Source organism: Chiloscyllium plagiosum, unplaced genomic scaffold (genome assembly GCF_037043375.1).
Source record: "Chiloscyllium plagiosum isolate Xiang-an unplaced genomic scaffold, Cpla_swu_hap1 HiC_scaffold_2, whole genome shotgun sequence".
In the NCBI taxonomy this organism is placed as follows: Eukaryota; Metazoa; Chordata; class Chondrichthyes; order Orectolobiformes; family Hemiscylliidae; genus Chiloscyllium; species Chiloscyllium plagiosum.
This window is the reverse complement of record NW_028270140.1, coordinates 109,703,771-109,729,561: the sequence shown is the minus strand read 5'-3', so window position 1 is coordinate 109,729,561 and position 25,791 is coordinate 109,703,771. Positions and strand designations below refer to the sequence as shown.

General features: G+C 39.5%; 1 long non-coding RNA gene across 3 annotated transcripts in view; it reads right to left on the bottom strand.

Moving 5' to 3' along the window:
• Positions 1-25,791, bottom strand: part of LOC122559279 (uncharacterized) — a 77,335-nt gene that overhangs the window by 18,318 nt on the left and 33,226 nt on the right. Inside the window, exons 1-3 of one of the 3 annotated variants that reach the window (XR_015761168.1) lie at positions 23,561-23,584; positions 22,096-22,183; positions 13,650-13,742 (exon numbers count right to left, since the gene is read on the bottom strand). This is a non-coding gene — a long non-coding RNA (uncharacterized LOC122559279). Of the gene's footprint in view, positions 1-13,649; positions 13,743-22,095; positions 22,184-23,405; positions 23,585-25,791 lie in introns of those variants that run through there. The other 2 variants (XR_006314383.2, XR_015761167.1) reach the window with 2 other exon arrangements.

Sequence of the window (25,791 nt, the reverse complement as noted above, 5' to 3'; positions counted from 1 at the left end):
TGACCTGCTGCGCTTTTCCAGCAACACATTTTTAAGCTCTGGTCTCCAGCATCTGTAGTCCTCATTTTCTCCTACATTCTGAAAACCGCAAATTTCCAATTTCCAAAAAGCAGATGGTCCCGATGATTTCGGATAAAGGAACACGTACCTGTACCTTTCCAGTGGGATATATCAAAACAAGTGTTCCAAATTTTATTGCAGTTCTGAGGAAGGGTCAGTTGACCCAAAACTCTGATTCCTTTCCACAGATCCTGCCAGACCTGATGAGCTTGTGCAGCAACTTTTGCTTTTGTTTTTGAGTTATAGCATCCACAGTTCTCTCGGTTTTTATCCAAATGTTATAATTAGAACAATCAAAAAGTTTGTAAATATTGTCTGAAGTACAAGTTTCAAAACTGAGATTAATCATGTATTGCTATATAGAAGTTTGAAGGGTTATATTAAAAAGGCTATTGTCCCGACATCAACTTTTTTTTTGTGGTAGAGAATTCCATGGGCTCACCACTCTCTGGGTGAAGAAATTTCTCCTCTTCTCAGTCCTAAATAGTCTACCCAATATCCTTAGACTGTTACCCCTGGTTCTAGATTCCCTGGTCATCGGGAACATCCTTCCAGTTTTTACCTTGTCTAGTCCTATGAGAATTTTATAGATTTCTATGAGATCCCTCCCTCTTCTTCTGAACTCCAATGAAGTTAGTCCTAACCCATCCAGCTTCTATTCATACATGAGTCCTGCCATCCCAGGAATGAACATTATAAAGCTTGATTGCTCTCCTTCGATATCCAGAACATCCACTCTCAGATAAGGAGGTCATAACTGCACACAAATAACTCAGGCTTTGTACAATTAAAGCCAGACATCCCTGCTTCTGAACTTGAAATCTCTCACTAACCAGAGTTCTGTGTGTATTGCAGAGTTGTAATTGTTATCTCTACGTTATGTAGTAACATTTTCAGTAGTAGTAATGTAGATCTAATCTTCCATTGAGCCTGATGTCTTACAAGGGATTATCATGTACCCAGATATTATGCAACTAGCTCGTAAGTACTACACAATAAACCTATTCTGTTTATCAAGACTGAATCAAATGTCTGCCAAGACCTTTGTGAGGCATCCTTCCCCATTTGGTATCAGTAACTTGTTCTAGTACCAACAAGAAAGTTTATTGCCAGTGATTTCACCCAAGGCAAACCAGATGGTTACAGGGGATGATCTGGACATAATAAGCTGGTGCTAGTGGTGAGCATCTAAAGTTATGGTTCAGCCACCCATCAGCTGGAAAATATAACACCTACTTGCTCATGGTGTGATGTTGTCCAAGTCCATTTTCTAAATTGTCAATCTCCTGAGCAAGAAAGGGAACTCTACTCACAAACAAATACTTTGAGTATCTTGTGCACTTCAGGGAAATGCAGGTCAGTATATCTCCATTGACTTGGTGTAGAAACAGCAATAATTATATTCAGTTCTTTTAAAGATCCAGGAGCAGAAACATGCAGTTCTGCCTCTAACTATTGCATCCAAGAGATTTTTGGAAAATACAAGGAATGTTGTCAGACACTGGTGAAGATGGGTAGCATGGTGGCTCAGTGATTAGCACTACTGTCTCACAGTGCCAGGAACCTGGGTTCAATTCCACTCTCAGCTGACTGTCTAAATGGAGTTTCCATGTTCTTCCCATGTCTGCATGGGTTTACGCTGGGTGCTCTGGCTTCCTCCCACTATCCAAAGATGTGCAAGTTAGATGGACTGGTCATGCTAAATTAACCATAGTGTTCACGGATGTGTAGCTTAGGTGCATTAGCCATTGGAATACAGGGTAGGATGCTCTTCAGAGGGTCATTCAGGCTAAATGGCCTGTTTCCACTCTGTAGGGATTCTATATTGTATAGCATCCTGACAAATTCCAGGGGAATTTCAGACACAATATTTTTTGCTCTTTTATGCTCTGATTTTCTAACCAGAAATCAACATAGCTATGCATTATATTTATTTTTTTCGACACATATTGCAGTAGTCCTGCTAAGACACAAGATAAAATTGAATGCTTAGAGAGCTTTGAGTTCCCCCTGTAGCTTAATGATACTTAAGTAGTCAAGAACACAACCTTCTGCAAGTTCCCCTTCAAGCCACTCACTATCCTCTCTTGGAAATATATTGGTGTTCCTTCACTGTCACTGGGCTAAAATTCTGGGATTCCAACTCTAATGACATTATAGATCATAGCACATGGACTGCAGTGGTTCAAGAAGGCATTTCATCATCAACTTCTCAAGGAGAATGAGGGATTGGCAATAAGTGCTGGATCAGTCAGTGATGTCCACATCCTGTGAATGAGTACAAAAAGAATCTCTGTAAAGCAGTATTGTTAAGAGGAAATGATAAGAATTGCAATGGAAAAAATGTGAATGACATAGTGATCTTGTTATTCTGATGAATTGTGCATTTTGAAATAGAAGGCTCCTGTATCTTGGCAGTTAACAGGATGCAGGCTGAATGAGTCACTGCATGAACTTTATTTTAAAACCACATGTGAACAGAAATACAAACTCATCTGAAAAATAACTGGGTCTGCAAGGAGAAGTGATTGTGTTACAATATTTATATAGAACACTGAGTAAACATGCATTTGAAACTTCAAAGTTCAACATTGAATAATCTTGTACTGAACAGGTTGTGCTTTTTCTTTCTGTTTCTTTTCTATATCCAAAAGTACTCTTGCACATTACTGAACATCTTCTTTTTCCCCATCACCAAATCACCATGACATTTTTGTTTTTGACCACCACCAATAATCACCCGGGCAGCTAATTCGATATTTATAGGCAAAGCCCATTAAGGGCAATGCAAACCATCAAAAGTGAAGGAGAGTTAGGGAGAGTCAGAAGGGGCTAAATCAAAATGGAGTTGGATGAGGAGAGATTAGCTGTTGCAGTCAATTAGTTACAATCATACTGACTATTAGAGTCAGAGTCAGTCGCATCTACACATACATAAATTATACTAGTCAAATCTTATGTCTGACCTTAAAGTTAAAGTAAGGCACAATTAAGAAGATATAAAAGTGCATTGAAAATAGCAAAGGCTGCAAGCTATGATAATATTAGCGTTAAAATGACATAATCTTGGATCTCTGAGTTATAGCTCCACCCTAACTAAATTATTTCCAGTTAAGCAGCTATAAAATTGTCTCTATCTGACAGCTGCTCTTGTATTTCCTATCCACCAAAAGCAAGACAATTTCGCATGATCACATAAACACGCTTTTGGTAAAGGCAAATTCAGCAAAATAGATTTCCCTCATTTGCTATCTCCTCCAGTCCAGGAGAAGGAACACTGAAAGAATGAAACTAGCAAAGAGAGAGAACTCAAGCTTTTGCAACAACAGAGAGCTGAATCTCACAGTTTCAACTCCAAAATCCTAACTTCAATAACAACTGAAATCAAAAACTAAAACCCTTTCCTCTGTGGGCCTGATTCCACCCACTCATGCTTCTTTTGTCGAGTTTAAAAAACCCCCAAAGATATTTACTCTGCTTTTTGTAGAGGAAACTACTCAGCACCAGGTTTACAACACTCCTCTTCAAGAGAATCAGGACAAAGCAAATCCCTCTTTAAAGGCATATGTAGTCACAATTATTCAATATTTAGCTTGCTCGGCACTTTTGATAAGATATGAACTGAATAATAATTAGATGAGTTGCACTGCTAATAAGGCGGTTGACAAGAAATAATCCTCCATTAGTTGGCAAACTGACCCCTTGTGTCGAGTTTAAAAGATGGAGAGATGCTCCCGATATCAAGAGATAGGCCTCACCTGACTTCTCATCAGTTTCAGTTTCTGAGAATTGCTTTAAAAAGGCTAATTTGAGGTCATATTTAGAAGAGGGGACAGATTTGTAGCTTGGGTGCCGCATGTCGTGGTTGTGGGTATGTTCCCAGCTCGGTGACCATACCCACAACCACGACAATAGATTATAGTTAGTAAACATACATTTTATTAAGAGTATGGAGTATATGGAAAAATAGAACTGTTAAAATAAATGCTTCTTACATTTATGGTTGTGAAGATTAATTTGTTTGATCATTTACCTTAAATAATGTTAAAGATTCCCATCTGAAAACACAAGGAACAAATATCATCTCAAGCAGGTCTGCTTATTCAAGCAAGCATGCCTTATCACTGTAGAGATAGTAAAGGGTGGATTCTAACAGGAAATGTTCAAGCAAACACCACATTTCAACGAAACAGTTATTTTTATTCATCCATTAATGTATAAGAATAAAAGAGAAGTTCTTTTTCAGGAAGCAGATCTGCAATGCTATCTGAGACCACAAGAACTTTGTTTTATCATTGTAAAGAATCTCTAAATATTTAATCTCTAAATATTTCAGCCAAAGCACAGTATATGTGGAACAATTTAAATATATTGAAAATACAAAATTGTCAAACTAAAGGCACGTCTTCAACTTTGGTTTTGTGACCTCAAAAGGAAAATACAGCAAAATTGATGAGGAGATAGTATGAGATGTATGGAACTTACATCTGGTTTTGCCAAGCAAATTATGTTGTCCTTTGAAGTTATTCATAAATTAGTAATAAAGCAATTTTCATAAAAGTTATTGTCATTGGCTAACAAATATAACATCAGATATTAGTAAAGCATCATACATTTTAACTATGCCCATAATCATAGAAACATAAAAAATAGGAGCAGGAGTAGGCCATTTGGCCTTTCAAGCCTGCTCCACCATTCAATAAGATCACAGCTGATCATCCAACACAGTATCCTGTTCCCGTTTTCTCCCCATACTATTTAATCCCTTTACCCCTAAGAGGTCCTTTTTTAAAACATTCAATGTTTTGGCCAACATTCTTTTCATGGCAGAGAATTCTACAGGCTCACTATTGTCTGGATGAGGAAATTTCTCCTCATCTCCGTCCTAAATGGTTTACTCCCTGTCCTTAGACTGTGACTTCCATTCTGGACTCCCAGGTCATCAGGAACATCCTTCTTACAATTACTCTGTCTAGCCCTGATAGAATTTTATATATTTTTTTTATGAGTCCCCCTCATTCTTCTGAACTCAAGTGAATATAATCCTAACTGATCCAGTGTCTGTTCATATATCAATCCTACCATCCTTGTCTGGTGAATCTTCACTGCACTCTCTCCTTAGCCAATGCATCCTTCCTTAGATAAGAAGACCAAAGCTGCACACAATATTCCAGGCATGGTCTCAGTAAAGCCCTGTACAATTGCAGCAAGACATCCCTGCTCCTGTAATTGAATCCTCTCTTGATGAAGGTCAACATATCGTTTGCCTTCTTTACCATCTGCTGCACCTAAATGTTCGTTTTCAGTAACTGATGTACAAGGTTACCTAAGTCTCATCACAACTCTGCCATTCTGAATCTATCATCACTCCGACAATAATCTGCCTTCCTGTTTTTGCTAATGAAGTGGATAACCTTGCATTTATACCTCATCTGCCATGCATTTGCCTATTTTCTCAACTTGTCTAAATCAAACTGAAGCGCCTCTGTCTTCTGCTCTCAGCTCATCCTCCCACCCATCATGTTCTGTTCTTGAATTAAATAAATGCGTATGTTCTGAAAATTCTTGTGCTACTTTGGGGTTTTCTGGAGAACAGAATTGGCATAACACAAGATTAAAGTGTGATGTTCTGTTTCAAAATTATGCATTCAAGTTTCCTGTCATACTTTGTGCCTCCCTGAAAATCCTCCACTGAACTAGTTCATATAAGTAAATGAAGGTCAATAGTAAGATTCCAGGGGTGACAGTCCCACTGCTTCATGAGTAGCCATTAGGAAACCTAGCTACTGGAGCCAGGAGAGAGCTTTTGTACTATATTCATTTTGCTTTTCCATACTCTGAACATTGAACCTTTGTCTGTCTGGTTATAAGATTGTGAGATAATTGAGCTATCCTTGCCCTCAGCACAATAGTCAGGTTTGTGAGGACTCCCAGTGGGCATTCCATCTTTTGACACCATAATGGATGAAGTTCTGCCATCTCCCTTTTTATTGTAACTCATATGGTTTCTGGAATCTGCTGTCTTTCATCCTCTGGTTATTCTGACTTTAAATCATTCTTATGATGGGTTGGACTGCAGAGCAGTGGATTGAAGCCAGTCTATGCCAAACATAGAAATGATTTCCTGAACAATAACATTGCACTTGCAACCTATTTTAAGCATCAGTTGTGAACAATGCGCTTCCATAACTTAATGTAAATGGTATTGTTTTATGTAGAGATATAACAGTGTGCATGCATTAATAAGATTTGAGTTGATTTATTAGAAATGCTATGAGATATTGTTCCTCAGGTCTATGCATAGAACATAGAACATAGAAGAATACAGCGCAGTACAGGCCCTTTGGCCCTCGATGTTGCGCCGATCCAAGACCACCTAACCTATACTAACCCACTATCCTCCATATACCTATCCAATGCCCGCTTAAATGCCCATAAAGAGGGAGAGTCCACCACTGCTACTGGCAGGGCATTCCATGAACTTACGACTCGCTGAGTGAAGAACCTACCCCTAACTTCAGTCCTATATCTACCCCCCCTTAATTTAAAGCTATGCCCCCTTGTAATACCCGACTCCATACGCGGGAAAAGGTTCACACTGTCAACCCTATCTAACCCCCTAATCATCTTGTACACCTCAATCAAGTCACCCCTAAACCTTCTTTTCTCTAATGAAAACAGCCCCAAGTGTCTCAGTCTTTCCTCATACGATCTTCCTTCCATACCAGGCAACATCCTGGTAAACCTCCTCTGCACCCGTTCCAGTGCCTCCACATCCTTCCTATAGTATGGCGACCAAAACTGCACACAATATTCCAGATGCGGCCGCACCAGAGTCTTATACAACTGCATCATGACCTCAGGACTCCGGAACTCAATTCCTCTACCAATAAAAGCCAGTACGCCATATGCCTTCCTCACCGCACTATTTACCTGGGTGGCAACTTTCAGAGATCTGTGTACATGGACACCAAGATCCCTCTGCTCATCCACACTACCAAGTATCCGACCATTAGCCCAGTACCCCATCTTTTTGTTATTCTTCCCAAAGTGAATCACCTCACACTTAGCTACATTGAATTCCATTTGCCACCTTTCTGCCCAGCTCTGCAACTTCTCTATATCCTGCTGTAACCTGCCACATCCTTCCTCACTGTCAACAACTCCTCCGACTTTCGTATCATCCGCAAACTTGCTCACCCAACCTTCTAACCCCTCTTCCAGGTCATTTATAAAAATGACAAACAGCAATGGTCCCAAAACAGATCCTTGCGGAACACCGCTAGTGACGGCACTCCATGAAGAAACTTTGCCATCAACTACTACCCTCTGTCTTCTTCCATCCAGCCAATTCCTAATCCAAACCTCCAACTCACCCTCAATGCCATATCTCCGTATTTTCTGCAGTAGCCTACCATGGGGAACCTTATCAAACGCCTTACTAAAATCCATATATACCACATCTACCGCTTTCCCCTCATCAACCTCCTTCGTCACCTTTTCAAAGAATTCAATAAGGTTTGTGAGGCACGACCTGCCCTTCACAAAACCATGCTGACTATCCTTGATCACATTATTCCTATCCAGATGTGCATAAATCCTATCCCTTACAATTCTCTCTAAGACTTTGCCCACAACAGAAGTGAGACTCACCGGCCTATAGTTACTAGGGTTATCCCTACTCCCCTTTTTGAACAAGGGAACCACATTTGCTATCCTCCAGTCTTCTGGCACTACTCCTGTAGACAAAGAGGACATAAAAATCAAGGCCAATGGCTCTGCAATCTCCTCCCTTGCTTCCCAGAGAATCCTAGGATAAATGCCATCAGGCCCAGGGGACTTATCTATTTTCACCTTTTCCAGGATTTCCAACACCTCTTCTCTACATACCTCAAAGCCATCCATTCTACTTATTTGTGACTCAGTATTCACATCGACGACAATGCCCTGTTCCTGAGTAAATACTGAAGAAAAGTATTCATTCAGTGTCTCCCCAATCTCTTCCGCCTCCACACGCAACATCCCACTACTATCCTTGACTGGACCTATTCCTACCCTAGTCATTCTTTTATTCCTAACATACCTATAGAAAGCCTTAGGGTTTTCCCTAATCCTACCGACTAAGGACCTTTCATGACCCCTCCTTGCTGCTCTTAGCTCTCTCTTCAGGTCCTTCCTGGCTACCCTATAACTCTCAATCGCCCCAATTGAACCTTCACGTCTCATCTTGAGATAGGCCGCCCTCTTCCATTTAACAAGGGATTCCAATTCCTTATTAAACCACGGCTCCCTCGCACGACCCTTTCCTCCCTGCCTGACAGGTATATAATTATCAAGGACACTCAATAGTTGCTCCTTGAACAAGCTCCACATATCATTTACACTCTTGCCTTGGAGTCTACTTTTCCAAGCCACACATCCTAAGTCATGCCTCACCGCATCATAATTTCCCTGACCCCAGCTATAACTCTTGCCCTGCAGTACACACTTACCCCTCTCCATCACGAGAGTAAAACTCACCGAATTATGGTCACTATCCCCAAAGTGCTCACCTACCTCTAATTCTAACACCTGGCCTGGTTCGTTACCCAGAACCAAATCCAGTATGGCCTCACCTCTTGTTGGCCTGTCTACATATTGTGTCAGGAAACTCTCCTGCACACATTGAACAAACACTGACCCATCTAACGAACTTGAGCTATAGCTTTCCCAATCAATATCAGGAAAGTTAAAGTCCCCCATAACAACCACCCTATTACTGTCACTCATCTCCTGAATCACCTTCCCTATCCTTTCTTCAATGATTCTAGGACTATTAGGAGGCCTGTAAAAGACTCCTAATAGGGTGACCTCACCTTTCCTATTCCTAACCTCAGCCCAAACTACATGGTTTTCCTTCCTAGCCAAACATACTTTGTAGAATCAATATTACCAAAATGTGTAGCACTACTTAAACTGGATGAGTTCTATTACTTTTAATAGTAGATTAATGGATGTGTTACCAACAATAAGGTAGGATGATCCTCTTAAAATTGCCCTCAAGATACATCAGAATGTGTCCACATGCATCAGCAAAACTGTTGTTAAATCAGGCAATGGAACAGGAAGAGAATTTTGACAGACATTTTGTAAACAAAACTGTAATTATATTTTATAATGACTTCCACTGTGGTTATATTTTATAATGACTTCTGTAAGGAGATGAACACTTGGTCAAGCAATTCTTAACTTTTAATATTTTGATATCATGTATTTATAGTACTAGATGGAAGCCCTTGTTATTAATAAAGAACCATAACAGCTGATACTGAAGAAGCATTTTACCAAGAATTAATAATCATTCTCACTGACTGGATTCCTTTTATGATAGAAGGTATTGTAGTTATGTCTACGTCAAACCTGAAGAAATATTCCAATTTTATGCCTGAGTACATGTTGCTCTGCCTAGTGATAGCATTGATCACACACACAAAGCCTTAGAATAATCTGAGATTTTTAGTTCATTAACCACTGACTACAGTAAATCCCCTATATTGGAATGTGCATAATGGAATTAACTCTCACAAAAGTATCCTTAAAAACCTCTGCTCATCACTAAGAGTGTGGCAAAATTAGTGCAATCAAAAGATATAAATATCTTCAGTGCACGAAGAACATTAGGTCAGATATTTTAAAGGGCAGAGAGTCATTGGAGCAGCTGGACTGGATTTGTGGTTCAGGAATCTTTGACACAGCACAATCCATGGGAATTGCCTGGGAAATTGAAACTGCTGATGGACAACTTCCATGCATCTGGAACCCACTGATAAAGCCATTTAATGTCAAAAACTCCAGAAAGGTCCAACTCAAACAAGTACAAATGTTACCCATGAAGATTAAAAGCCTACCCATAACTATTAAATTGACCCCTCAACTCACCATGGATCTCTATAACTATTCCGTCAAATCCCTGAAATCCCTGGACTTAGGACGGCCACCCCAACTAGAAAACTCCTTGACCCAACTCAATTCCAGTCCGTAACCTGACACACTCTTGCGGGACTTAACACCCTTCCTTAATGCAACATCCCCATCTCTGTTGGCCTGACACCCCCACCACTGACATGACATCACCACCTCCCCACAACGACATAACTCTCCTTCCACCTCCCAAACCTGACCTCCTTCACCATCCTTATCCCAACCTGAGCTGAGTTAAAAATCCCATTCCCTTGACCTACCTGACCTATCTTGGGTCCAAACTTACATTTCCAACACTTCTGTAGTCCTAACACCAGTCCCACACCTACCATGGCCACCATTCCAATCCCACCTTTCACTTTCTCTGTCTCACATAACACCCCCACAACTCCCTGACCTAACCTAAACATTCAGTCATATACCGGGCACCTTGGCATCCTACTCACCCCACCCAACTGGCAATGTAAACCCTCACCCATGTGACACCCTAATGCATCATCGAACAGCAACTCTAGTCCTATACTTACTTCACATACTTAAGCTTTCATAGCAACTGCCAAACTGTCTCGCGGTGCTGCTGGACATTCAACTCACAGAATATTACACACGTCCTGCTGCAAATGGAGATGCTGCTTCTACAAAGATCTTCTGTGGTATTGGCTTTGTGGAATCCTGGACAGCTTTGTAACAGGAGACATCTGTCCTGGAAACTCTCATGTGGAAGAGACCTAAAGGTCAGTGGATAATTTCAATCCAATCATGGTTGGAAATCAGGGTTTCCTCTTTCATGTATTGAAATACATATTCTATATATATAGCTAGTAATGCAATAATTTTGGTGTATAGATTGTGTTAACTTGTTAATAAGGGTAAAAACAGCCAATAGAAAAATCCTATTTGAATTTTTGCATTTGTTCATTGTTGTATGATTAGTTCCACAAAGATTAGGAGAGCTATGGACAGCGAGGAAGACTGCCAGAGAATACAGCAACATATATACTGGCTGGAGACTTTGACTGAGAAGTGGCAGATGGAGGTGATATATTTTGGGAAATCTAATGCAGGAGAGAAGTAAATAGTAAATGGTCGAACTCTTAGTAACATTAACATACAGAAAATTGAGGTGTACACATCCACAGTTCCCTGAAAGTGGCAACACAAACAGATTAGGTGGTCATGAAGGCTATGGCAAGCTTGCCTTCATTAGTTGGGGCCTAGAGTATAAAAATTGGCAAGTCATGTTGCAGATGTGTAGTACTTCAGTTATGCCACATTTGGAACATAGTGTGGTGACCAGAACTGTACACAATCAAAAGAATATGAAAGCTTTCCAGAGGGTACAGGAAAGGTTTACTGGGATGCGTGGTTTGGAGGGTATTAGCGATGAGAAGAGATTGAACAAACTTATTTTGTTTTCGTTTGAATGTCAGAGGCTGAAGAGTGACCTGGTAGATGTTTATAAAGAGAGGCATGGATAGTTGGAGTCTTTTTCACAGTGTAGAAATGGCAATTACTCAGGGACATAGGTTTAAAGTAAAAGAGGGAAAGTTCAAAGGTGATGTGAGAGGAACCTTTTTACACAGAGGGTCGTGCTTGGAATGCACTGGCAGAAGAGTTGGTAGAAGCAGATACAATAGCAACATTTAATAGACATCTTAATACATACTTGAATAGACAGGGAATAGAGGGATAAACTGTGTGGAAGCAAAAAGAGTTCAGTTTAGAAAGGCATTTTTTATTGGCATAGGCTTGGTAGGCTGACATGCTGTACTGCTTTTTGTTCTTTGTACTGAATCCCAAGAAGGAGAAAAGCTAGATGAAATTTGTTCTCCACAACTCAGAAATACAGCTACCAGTGTTTGGATTATGCAAGGTCTGGGAGCTTCTGTCCATACTTGCAAAGTGGTCTCATGAGATCAAGAGAAATGGAATCATTGAGGGATTCTGTGCCGAAAAGAAAACAAAAACGGAATGAGTTTATGTTATTCGAGAGGAAAGATTTGTCTCACAACAATTTAGGATTGGAATCAAGGGATCAAATGTTATAAAGTTAAAGAGATGAATGATTCATGTAAAACGTTCTACAAGGGAATCCTTTACCCAGAAATACAATTGCAAAAGTCTACCATGTCATAAAATGTCCTTTTTTCATTATTTATATGTTGAAATACATCCTAGATGGCATATTCTAAAAATCTACTTCTGTTACAACGTACATCAACTTTAGCTCACTATTAACATCCCTCATCAGAAATTGTGGATTCAAGATCTACTTCAGAGATTTTGCTTAATCCAGTTTAACATTTCAGTTCAGTACTGCAATATCTGACCAGCAATCTTTCTTATGAAAAGTTATTTAAGGTCTCAATTGCCCTCAAGGGAATTTGAAAGAAAGTACAGTACTGTTCAAAAATATTAATGGGAGTTCTCCCTGATATTATATCATGTTTCTCCCTCAAACAGCATCATTAAACACTTGTGATTTCACTGCAATTTGTGGGATCTTGCTGCCTGTAATTTCCTGACCTCCTAACTGTGACTACACTTTGAGATGGTATATCATTGATTACATGCTTTAAGGCATAATGAGGTCATGAAAATAGGTATACAAACATTAATGATTCCTTTTCTAAAAATAAATAAGGAGTCAAATATGCTTAATAAAATTTTAAAATTAATAAAGAGAAACATTTTCATGCAGTGACTGGGTAGGATCAAAAATGCACTGCTTTAGGGTACAGTGGACACAGGTCACAGGAGGCTTTCAAATTCATGATCTGAAAAAGAAATGTATGCAGGTTTATGGGGAAAGCAGGAGAGTGGTAGGTGAATTTGGTAGATGAATTGGTTGCTCAGAGGGCCAGCACAGACATAACAGGCCAAATAGCAACCTTCTGTGCTGTGATTATTCTGATTCTATAAATAAACATTGGGATTACTTTAATTATTATCACTTTTAACAATGACATACTGTGATTCAGATGCATCAATATCATAAGGCATTAAATTATAGCAGGTGAAAGTGAGGACTGCAGATGCAGGAGATTAGAGTCAAAATTAAAGTGGTGCTGGAAAAGCACAGCAGGTCAGGCAGCATCCGAGGAGCAGGAAAATCAATGTTTTGGGCAGGAGCCCTTCATCAGGAATGAGGCTGGAAGCCTTGGGGGTGGAGAGATAAATGGGAGGGAGTGGGACTGGGAAGAAGGTAGTTGAGAATGCAATAGTTGGATGAAGGAACGCATAAAGGTGATAGGTCGGAGAGGAGGGTGGAGCGGATAGGTGAGAAGAAAGATTGACAGGTGGGTTTGTCTGCTTCTTTTAGTGTATGCAAATTTTGATTCAATTTGATTTATTAAATAGAATTCGCAAAGATTGTCTTTTTTGTGTTTCCTTCTTTAAAAGATGAATACATTTGGGGCAACCAAGAGTAAACAAAATGCATTATCAGCAATGTTTTGTCCATGAAGCATACATGTTTTTAAGATACCTAGGCAGTGGTGAACAAGCCCCTGGAGACAAGACCAGAGGCCATTGAGAAGAAAACTTCCACCTCAGTGAAGTTGAATGATATTTCTTAATACGTCATAACTCACAAAGGCAGGAATTACATTTAAATTTACAGTACTTACCAATGCACTTCTTTTGATCTACCTTCACCGAAATGTAAATTTTCTTTTATATATTCATATATCTCCATCTGCATTACATTTTTATAATCCTAACTGGAAAGAAGGAAGTAATTATATTATGTAAAGATTTATATTTACCTTCTCAAATGAGGTACGGTAAGTTTATTTTGAGAGAAATTGTCTTGCTCAATAAATATATGGTAGTGGATTCTGAGAGTCATAGAGTCATAGAGATGTACAGCATGGAAACAGACACTTTGGTCCAACCTGTCCATGCTGACCAGATATCCCAACCTAATCTCATCCCACCTGCCAGTACCCGGCCCATATCCTTCTAAACCCTTTAAATGTTGTAGGTGTACCAGCCACCACCACATTCTCTGGCAGCTCATTCCATACACGTACCACCCTCTGCGTGAAAAAGTTGCCCCTTAGGTCTCTTTTATATCTTTCCTCTCTCATCCTAAACCTATGCCCTCTAGTTCTGGACTCCCTGACCCCATGGTAAAGACTTTGTCTACTTATCCTATCCATGCCCATCATAATTTTGTAAACCTCTATAAGGTCACACCTCAGCCTCCGACGCTCCAGGGAAAACAGCCCCAGCCTGTTCAACCTTTCCCTACAGCTCAAATCCTCCAACCCTGGCAACATCCTTGTAAATCTTTTCTGAACCCTTTCAAGTTTCACAACATCTTTCTGATAGGAAGGAGACCAGAAATGCATGCAATATTCCAACATTGGCCGAACCAATATGCTGTACAGCGCAACATGACCTCCCAACTCCTGTACTCAATACTCTGACCAAGAAAGGAAAGCATACCAAACGCCTTCTTCACTGTCCTATCTACCTGCGACTCCACTTTCAAGGAGCTATGAACCTGCACTCCAAGGTCTCTTTGTTCAGCAACACTCCCTAGGACTTTACTATTAAATGTGTAAGTCCTGCTAAGATTTGCTTTCCCAAAATGCAGCACCTCGCATTTATCTGAATTAAACTCCATCTGCCACTTCTCAGCCCATTGGCCTATCTGGTCCAGATCCTGTTGTAATAAAGGATGATACAAATATCTCAGCAAGAGGCCCAGCAATCACTTCTCTAGCTTCCCACAGAGTTCTCGGGTACACCTGATCAGCTCCTGGGGATTTATCCACCTTTAACCATTTCAAGACATCCAGCACCTCCTCCTCTGTAATCTGGACATTTTGCAAGATGCCACCATCTATTTGCCTACAGTCTATATCTTCCATATCCTTTTCCACAGTAAATACTGATGCAAAATATTCATTTAGTATCTCCCCCATTCTCTGTAGCTCCACACAAAGGCCACCTTGCTGATCGTTGAGGGGCCCTATTCTCTCCCCAGTTACCCTTTTGTCCTTAATATATTTGTAAAAACCCTTTGGATTCTCCTTAATTCTATTTAAGATTGTAGAATTTGAAGTATCTACTTTCTTCAATAATCTGTGGGAATAATTAACACTTAAAATATCACATTTCCTAGTAATAAAACAATATTTTGCTTTCTAACCTTTACTATTGATTGTACAAATATGCAAGTTGAATATCAACGATCAGATCAAATATCTTGCTCGATTAGGAAATCAATTCTTCAGCAAATATTTTAGTCTTGTTAAATGGTTTGGCACTTTTCAGTTCGCAATAATTTTGTCATATGAACAGGTGCACAACATCTTTTAAGTAATTCAACACTGCTGGAGAAAAACTGGATTGAATTGTATAGAATGGTTCTATGTAGCAGATGTAATATGCTTTACTGCAACGTAAATACTATCTTGTTTTTATGCTTAGCCAGTCACAGAAAGAAGAATAGGAAAAAAAACTGATTCATTTTACATCAAGTTCTTAAATGGTTAACATTTTTTGATTGCAAAAGATCATTGATATTAACAAAATTATTTCACACATATTGAATTCATTTTAATGGGGGTGGGGAGTCCAGAACTAGAGGGCATAGATTGATGGTGAGAGGGGAAAGATATAAAAGGGACCTAAGGGGCAACTTTTTCACGCAAAGGGTGGTGCATGTATGGAATGAGCTGCCAGAGGAAGTGGTGGAGGATGGTACACCTACAACATTTAAAGGCATCTGGATGGATGTATGAATAGGAAGGGTTTAGAAGGATATTGGCCAAGTGCTGGCAAATGGAACTAGTTTAGATTAGCATATCTGGTCAGCATGTATGAGTTAGACCGAAGGGTCTGATCCATCTCTATGACTCTATGACTCTGTACCTTCAGTCAGTTATTGACAACCTTTACCTCATTGACTTGAAGTGATAAAATGGTATATAGCAGGCATTCACGTGCTAATCAGACCTAAGATCAAGTCCTGTACATGAGATTGAAAACATGTTCCAAAACCATGAGCAAAATGCATGGATTTAATATATTTTAATAAAATAAATAAATAAATAAAATTGAATGCATTTTAAGACAAAATTCAGGATTATGTTTTATCGTAAATGATAACTCTTTCGAGAACGAATCTGCCATCCTTACCTGGTTTGGCCTATGTGATCCCAGACCAACAGCAAAGTATTTGACCCTTAACTGCCTTCTAGGGCAATAAAAGCTGCGTTAGCAAGTGACGCCATTGTCCCGTGAATGAATAAAAAAAGTCACAGATGTCATTTTGCTCATTGTCTCTGTGCTGGCTTTTTGGAAATGATGTCCAAACCTACTGTCTGCTTTTTCAATATTGTTTTGTATTTTCCATCCCCACTTCAGGAATTTTTACAGATCTTATTGCCATTCTCTGCAGTTTTGCTTTTAACTGTATTTAAAGCAACCCAAAACTTGTTTTAACAGTAGACTGCCTACGGACAAATTTCAGAAATTCAGGCAGCAGCAACTCCTGTCAGAAGCAAGTCACCACAAAAAAAATACAACCTCAATCTCATGGGGCAGCCTTCTGTCATTTTGGTCTTTAGGTTACACTTCCGGCCACCACTGGTTAAGTGAAAGAAAGTCATTGCAGCTACTCAAAGGTATCATGGAGAGATTGGGTTAGTTTGTGATCACTTTGAAAGGTATTATGCTGAAAGAGAACTGACTTAAACATTTGTTGTAAACATTCTAAGAGGTGAGTGTGGGTTAGGTTTTGATAACCAGAACTGTATGTTGAACTACATGCATTATGTACAGAGAAAGGAGAGATACCTACATGACTGTGTTTACTAAATCTCTCAATACATTGAATGTCACCTGACCTAGGTTACATCCTGTGATGCCATCAGCTATCCCATTGACAGCTACTACCTCATACTTTACATCCCCCAAATATTTTCCTGTCCCTGAATGTTTACCCCACCCCCACATTAATGTGTCCATAATTCACCATCATTAATATGTTTACATTTCTAACCATTAACCTGTAACCCACACCCCGCTCATCAATTCAATTGTTGACAGGCTTCATAGTCAAATGTGTTCGCAGGCATCCTAGAGTACAGGCAGGACTGATACTGAGGATGTGCCTTTTTCTTAAAAACAACAATGAACATTGGCAATATCCTTTCAGTGTCCCATAGTGGAATATCAAGTACTGCTCTTGTTGTTGGAATGAACAATTTGTCATTAATGTCTTTCTGTCATCTGGCCGACTGTCGAGAAAATGAAGTGTCCTCAGTATCAAATGGTAAAAGAAGGTTGAGGGCTATCTCTTCAAAAAGCCCTGAGTCATCTATATCCCACATGCTGTGAGGTTTCTTTAACTCTGTAGGCCACAGCTGTCTTTCACACGTAATCATGGCAGAGCATATTTCACACTGTTGGGACTTTTTGGAGCTACGTCTGAACCCAAGGGGTATTGGTGGTTACAGTGCCCTCTTCAGGCCATTGCTATGCTAGTGGGCATGTTGAAACTCCTTTGGCAAATGTAATATACAGACTCCATATTCTGAGCAGATGAATCTTATGCCACTCTAACTGGTGGCTATTCTGTTTTCACAGTGTATTTATTTGTTTATTGTCATGTGTGTTTTGTAAAACAATACAGTGAAAAGTGCTGTAGAGTGTCGCCAGTCTCCAGCCATCTTAAAACACAGAAAAAAAAAACAAAAAAAAGAAAACAAAGGCAGAAAGTAAAGAAGTAGTGTTAAACTTTACAGTTCTTGTTAAGTGCTCCGTCATGGGTCTGGTGACCAGCCACGTCTCCCCTTTGCCATATCACTGTCCCCTTTGCCATATCACTGTCACTGGAATGAAAGTTGTTACTCTTTGGTGCCATTTTGCCTCCACTGATTCCCTCATCACTATTAGTCTTCACTGGATCTCACCAATGCAGCTGCTACCAATGACATGAGGTACCACACCACCCAAACTTGACTCCAACATCGCTATGAGCTTCGGGCTGACCTCTTTGATGGAGCTGCTGCTGATGCCTCTGGGTCGCATACTGGACCCAAACCCGCCTCCACCTCCACCTCCATGAATCTGCGCTGGACACAGATGCCACTGGGAACTCAAACTTACTTTTGCCGCAGCAGACATGAGTCAATGTTAATGCTTACTTCGTGCCTTGCTGGGTCCATTTCGAGTCCATCCTGGGCTCACTTCAAGACTGCCATGAGTCCACACTGGGCCCACTTCAAGTCTGCAAGGGGCTCACTTGCCTCTGCTAATGCTGTCATCACAACCGAGCTCTTCAACGAGAGCTAAGTAAAAGAAAAGAAACAAAACAAAAGAGAAAAAAAAAGCAAAAAAAAAGAAAAGCAGATGAACAGTTGAACCCTGGGCTCAGGAGCTTTACTCCACCATCTTGTCTACCACCATCTTCCACTGTTAGCAGCATAGATTTTGACAAAAGTGAGTCCTATCCAGATTGGAAGATGTGTGACATAGCACAATCGACCAGAATGTTCCATCTAATTTCAAAAAACTCAACAAAGGCCTTCAGTACCTGGTCATAAATTGTAGATTGATCTTTGTCTCGTCAATATATTGTCAGTGCAGTTTCATACTGAGTGTAAGAAAGTGCTGTCTTATTGTCTATCTATCTTATGTAAGTTGCCTGAGGTGATTCTGGAGTGTTCAAAACTTCGACCCCAATTGTGCCAACGTACAGTCTGGTCCAGGCATTTTAAAAAGTGAAGAGGCTCAGGTAGTAGAAGGGTCTTCTCCATCACAAAGCACCCTTTCAGCATATTGAGGGGGGAGAAGAAAGAAGTCATAATAAACTTGCCCATGCATGTTTGACACTCAGTTTGTAACTACTTTCCTTTCCTGTTAGCCTATGTCATTGCTTGTCAGTTGCCCTTGCCACCTGGCCCATTTGCCCAATGTTTCACCTTTCGCTGTTGTCTCACATCCCATGTTCTGCAGTTTCACCTATTACTGGAGTTTATCTGCTCTATGTTTGCCAGATTTTCCCCCTGCATCATTTATCTTCACCTATCTGTTGTCACCTCTTTCAATTACTTCATTTCATCTCTGCACCTTTTTTCTCCGGTTTGACTAGTGCTTTGTTTAGCTGTGCCACTGTAGTGTTGGAACATGATTGCTACTGCTGGGCTTTATCATCTTTGTTTGAAACAATCACACAATTGCTGAGCACTGCTGGGTACTTTTCCTGCATTGCTCTAAGGGGAGATTTTTCATTTTTTAGACTGGAGCAGATCTTGATAAAAAGAACAGTTTACTGGACTGAGTACAGTAAAGTGAGAGATCCCTGCATGATTCTATTGGAGTATGTCCTTCTACATTCTGAATGTCAGGTGACTTGGTGTCATTTCTTGTGATGCTATCCTACTCATAGCTGCCACTTTATGCTACAAAATAGTATTTGTTTTAAAAGATGTTAGAGAGGAGAGTGAGAGGGTCATGACTGAGATGTTTAAAATTATGAGGGGCATAAATAGGGTAGACAGGAACAGAGATTTCCCCTTGATGGAAAAATCAGTGATTAAGAGGCATAGATTTAAGGTAAGGTAGAAGGTTTAAACTGGTGGAAATTTGGAAGTCACTGCCTATAAGTAATAGACACAGAATCCCTCTTAACATTTAGATGTTCACTTGCATTGCCAAGACATACAAGACAATGGACCACGTGTTGTGTCCTGTGTCAAAAAGAATTCAGCAAGAGTCCTTTTTGATGAAGAATTTCAAAGATTCACAAATCACTGAGAAAAAGTTCCTCCTGATCTCTGTCCTAAATGAATGTCTCCTCATTTGGAGATTATGCTGTCTGGTGGTAGAACTCCCACAATGGGAAACAACTTTTCTGCATCTACTCTGTTAGGTCCTCAAGAATCTTACATGTTTCAGTAAGGTTGTCTCTCATTCCTATTTATTCCAATGAGTACAGCCAGTCTATTCAATCTCTTCTCATAAGACAGTCCCTCCATACCTGGGATCAGCTTCATGAACTTTTACTGATGTGCCTCCAATGACAATACATCTTTTCTTAGATAAGGGAACAAAAACTGTTCATAGTATTCCAGCTGTGGTTTGATGAGCGCTATGTTTATTTTTCAGAAACTTCTGTACTTGTATATTTCATTCTCTTTGAAATAATGACCTGCCTTCCACATTGCCTTCCCTATTACCTGCTGACATTGTATGCCAGCTTTTTGTGATTTACTGATGAGAACACTCAAATCCATCTCTTTTTGCATTCTTTCTCCATTTAAATAATATACAACTTCTCTATTTATCCTGCTAAAGTGCACAATCTTACATTTCCCCATATTATATTTCATCTGCCAAAATGTTTCTCACTCACATAACCTCTCCATAGCCCTTTGCAGACTCTTGCATCATCCTTACCACATCTGACCTATTTTTGTGTCATCTGTAGACTTGACTATAGTATATTCACTTTCCTCATCCAAGTTATTCATGTATATTCTAAAAAATTGTGGCCCCAACATTAATCTCTGTGGCACATCATTAGAACATTTAATATCCTGAAAATGCCCCTCTTATTCCAACTCTCTGTCTTCAATTAGTTACTACCACCAACACCCTTGTTTCTTATCTTATTGAGTACCCTAATTTGTGGCACCTCATATAATGCCAATCTAAAAATCAAAATGCATTAATCCACTTCTTCTCTTTTATCTTTACTGCTTGTAGCTTCCTCAAATAATTCTAATACATTTGTCAGCCCAGATTTCCATTTCACGGCTAGCCCTCTGACTCCCAGATATCCCTCCAATCCAACTAGTCCCCATAACCCAATTCCCCTTCAACTCCCACTCCCCTTGACATGATCTGATTACCCCCAACACTGACTACCCCCATCCCTATCCATTTTCCTCTCTACCCACCTGTCACACTACCCGTTGCTACCCAACACCGTTACACAGTAAATTGGAGACAATAAGGACTACAATGCTGGAAGTCAGAGTCAACAGATGTGAGACTGGAAAAGCACAACAGGTCAGACAGCATCTGAGGACCAGGAAAGTCAACATTTCAGCTCGAAATGTTGACTTTCCTGCTCTTTGGATTCTGTCTGACCTACTGTGCTTTTCCAGCTTCACATCTATTAACACCATTATACAGTAACCTCATCCAAACCATTCCGTTACCCACTTACCTTACTGACCTTATTCCCTCGCCCACTCTATCCTATTGTCACACCCTATGTGGAAAATGAAGCAGTAAGGGTATTTCCAACTTTATTGTAACTGGAACAATGTCTCAAAACACTGAGGTTGGCCTTTTAAACTGTCTGCTTCATAGCAATGAATATCATGTCTTCTCTGTCACGGTTTCCTGAGGTGGGTCGGATGACCTGAGAATTTCTGTGAATCCTGCAAGCTGTTTTAAGGATAAGAAGTCAGGCCTGAAAATAACTTATCAGCTATTGCCCTAAAAAAGGGGTGTGACTTGTCTGCCCTTGATGATCCAATTGAATTAGTGGTTCCATTTCCAATAATCTCCATGTTTCTGGAGAAACTGGGTTAGAAAGTCCCAGAAAGAAATATGGAGCTCCTATGTGGCAGAGATAACTAGAAATTGGAGTGGCACTCCAACATTGGTTGGCTCTGGGCTGACAAAAATACAATTGTATCAATTTCTATCAATAAACAGGAAAGCAATGCAACAAAACTACTTCAAAACAATTGTCGTTCCAAAAAAAATTGTTTTCTGATAAAAGTATGCTGTGAATCTTTCAATGATTCGATATGGTATGCTAATTCTGGTTTCATAAGTGCTAGAAACATACAAAACATGGCTTTGTGGGTTATTTGATCAGACATAACTGCTGAGGAAGCAGCAACGGTTGACAACAGTTGTCACAAAAAGAGGCGTTATGTAAATGAACTCAGCATTAACCTATTGCATTAAAGGGCAGCTATTAGTTTTTATGGGTATAAATGGCCCCTGGAAATGTGCCAAAGTGGTAGAAGTCATTGAGCTAGTAATCTGGAACTCCATGCTATTATTCTGGAAATGTGGATTTGAATTGCTCACCATCTTGATGTGGAAATATATTGCCATTTCTTCAATGTCACTGGTTCAAAATCCAAGCATCTCCAGCCTGACATTATTGTGGGTCTACCTATGGCATATGGATTGCAGTGATTATACAGTCATGCAGTCATACAGCACTTATATACAATACCAGCAATTTTGATGTCATTTGTAAACGAACCATGCTTCCTAATTTCTTATCCAATTCATGTATGTCAATGACAAACAAAATGTAGATATAGCACTGATCCCTGTGGAATACCACTGGCCACAGACTTCCAGTCCAAAAAATAACCCTCCACCACTACCCACAGTCTCCTACCATTAAGTCAATTTTGTACCCAATTGGCAAGTTCTCCCTGAATCCTATGCGACCTAACTTTACTAAGCAGTCAACCATGTAGAATCTTGTCAAAGGCTTTACTAAAGTCCATGCAAACAGCATCTCCCGCTCTGCCCTCATTTATGTTTTTGGTCAGCTCAACACCACCATCTCAAATAAATGCTGGCCCAGCCAGTGATGCCAATGTCCTATAAAACATAGATCATAGAACATTACAGCACAGTACAGGCCCTTCAGCCCTCGATGACTTGCGAAACCAATCTGAAGCCCTTCTAACTTACACAATTCCATTATCATCCATATATTTATGCCTTTAAAGTTGGTGAGTCTGCTACTGTTGCAGCCAGGGCATTCCACGCACTTACTACTCTGAGTAAAGAACCTACCTCTGACATCTGTCCTATATCTATCACCCCTCAATTTAAAGCTATGTCCCCTCATGCTAGCCATCGCCATCCGAGGAAAAAGGCTCCCACTGTCCACTCTATCTAATTCTCTGATTATCTTGTATGTCTCTATTAAGTCATCTCTCAACCTTCTTCTCTCTATTATAAACAGCCTTAAATCCCTCAGCATTTCCTCATAAGACCTTCCCTCCATACCAGGTAACATCCTGGTAAATTTCCTCTGCACCCTTTCCAAGCCCTCATCCAGATCATTTATAAAAATGACAAACAGCAGTGACCCCAAAACAAATCCTTGCGGTACACCACTAGTAACCGAACTCCAGGATGAACAATTCCCATCAACCACTACCCTCGGTCTTCTTTCAACTAGCCGATGCTGATCCAAACTGCTAAATCACCCTCAATCCCATGCCTCTGTATTTTCTGCAATAGCCCATTGTGGGGAACCTTATCAAACGCCTTACTAAAATCCATGTACACCACATCAACCACTTTACCCTCATCTACCTGTTTAGTCACCTTGTCACAGAACTCAATAAGGTTTGTAAGGCAGGACCTACCTGTCACAAAATCATGTTGTTTATGAATGAATAAAAAAAATTATATGATGAAACTTGATTTCAGTAAAACTCTGAAATAAAAGGTTAGTCTCATGACAAAAATGTAAACATTGTCAATTATCAAATTGAAAAATAACATTGGGTTCATTAATGACCTTTAGGGAAGAAAAGGTCTGCCTTCCTTTCCCAACCAGGCCAATATGTGACTGTTGATCCACTGCAATTTGAGTGACTCTTAACTGCCTTTTCAGCATTCAGAAATTGGCAATAACAGCTGGCCTAGCCAGTGATGCCCAGATCCCATGACTCCATGAACTAATAAAACAAATCATGAAGCTTAATGATTGTGACCACACAGCAATAAAAACTATGGGGTCAGCTTATCTTCTTGAATGTGGTGTTATGAAACTCATTATTTCATTTATTGTAGTGATAAGAACTGAGAAACATGACTGATCAGGATACAATGGACAAATGACATTGCCTTGCTTGTCACAATTTTAAGCTTTATATGCAGTTTAGGTAGCAACAATATTAATTTGAAGATGTGGAAAATATCATTGAATGACCAGTTATTTGACTAAATCATATGTAGCATACAGAATCAGTATAGTGTAATATGCTGTTCAAATTAAATATTTTATATAAAATTCACACCAAACTACTATCAAATTTAAATCTTATATGCAATTATAACAGCCTATGTTACCTATTCACCTCTCTCAGCCAACAAGAGAACAGTATTAACTTTAATTGGAAGAATCTGACTAGTAGCAAAATTGGAAGAATCTGACTAGTTGGAAAAACACAGTACCTTGTGGTAAGTACAGGGGCCTTTCTAACAAGAAAGCAATGTTAATGACTTATGAGTCACTGACTTGTGCCCTGATGTAAACTGTGTCTGACAGCATGTTGGAATATCTCCTGTAGCAAGTGAAGCAAGAAGAAATTCAATGACAACAGCAAGAGTAGTCTTAGCTCGTAAAGCATTCCAAAGTGACAAGTAGTTGCACTGAATTATTCAGGTAATTTGCTATGCTGCTCTAGAAATAGCAATGTGACCAGTATAAAAAAGTCTTCATCCTCCAGCTAATCAAATATGTATCCTTATATTTCATAATGACCCAAGTTAGTTTCATTTTAATATTAAAAAACTTATGCTATGAGAAAATTTGAGAAAATTGATTTGTTGTGCTCTGCTTGTATTTTTAAAGTGAAATTTGGAATTATTGTACATTCAAAGCTGAACTAGCTCTAAGTGTAAATTTTACAAAGCTAAGGTTTCACTATAGGCCCTCACTAAACAGAAAGGCAGAATACGAAACTAGTCTCAGTGCTGCGCTTAACTTAATCTTAATAATCTGTAACAACAGAAATAAGAGGTGTTTTTTAGTTGTTAATAGATTTGTGAATGACAGTCAGGGATTATCAATCCAACTTTTAGTCAATGGCCTGTCCTTGTCTGAATGCCAGATGATGTACTCCTCATCCAAGTCCAGCAGCTAATGTACTGATCCATTCTTTCACAGGTCAATATGGATGAGCTTCAAATACTTGAGTAGAAAAAGAGGTACTAAGTGGGTACAGTGCTTAATCAGGAAGGTTAATGGGATGCTATCTTTTATTGTGAAAAGAATTAAGTGCAACAATAAGGGAGTTATAAAGGGCATTGAGGAGACCACATCTCAAATCCTATGTACAGTCTTGGTCTCTTTATTTAAGGAGAGATGTAAATGCACTGGAAGCAGCTCAGAGCATGTTTATTATGTGGACACCTACATGAGTGCGTTATGAGGATAGATTGATCAGGCTGGGCTTGTTTCCACTTTACAATAGTAAAGGTTGGCTTGATTGAAATGTGGAAGATTCTGAATGCTCTAAACAAGCACGACACAGAAAAGATATTTTCACTGATGTGTCAATTGAGAACCAGGGCCACTGTTTTTAAATTAATAGTCACTCTTTTTTTGTACAGAAATGATTTTTTTTTATCTCTAATGGTTGTGCAACTTAGAGGGTCAATGCCTCAGGAGGCAGTAAAGATGGGATGACGTAAATATTTTCAGGCAGAGATAGATTTTTGTTAATCTAGGGAATCAAAGGTAATCTGGGGTTGATGAGGATTTGGAATTTGAAACACAAACAGGTCAGTCATGATTTTATGAACAGAGGCAGAATGGTCTACTTCTGCTCCATTTTTTATGTGCATATGTTTGTACGTTATGTTGATATAATATTACAAAAATTAAACAGGCATCATTGCACTGCATAACCTAAACAGAATTACCTCCTTGCAAAATTCTGCAAATCATGAAAATATGAAACAATGCAGAATGCTGGAGAAAGTCATGTTATGCATTTATGTAAGTATTGTGGACCTGCCACT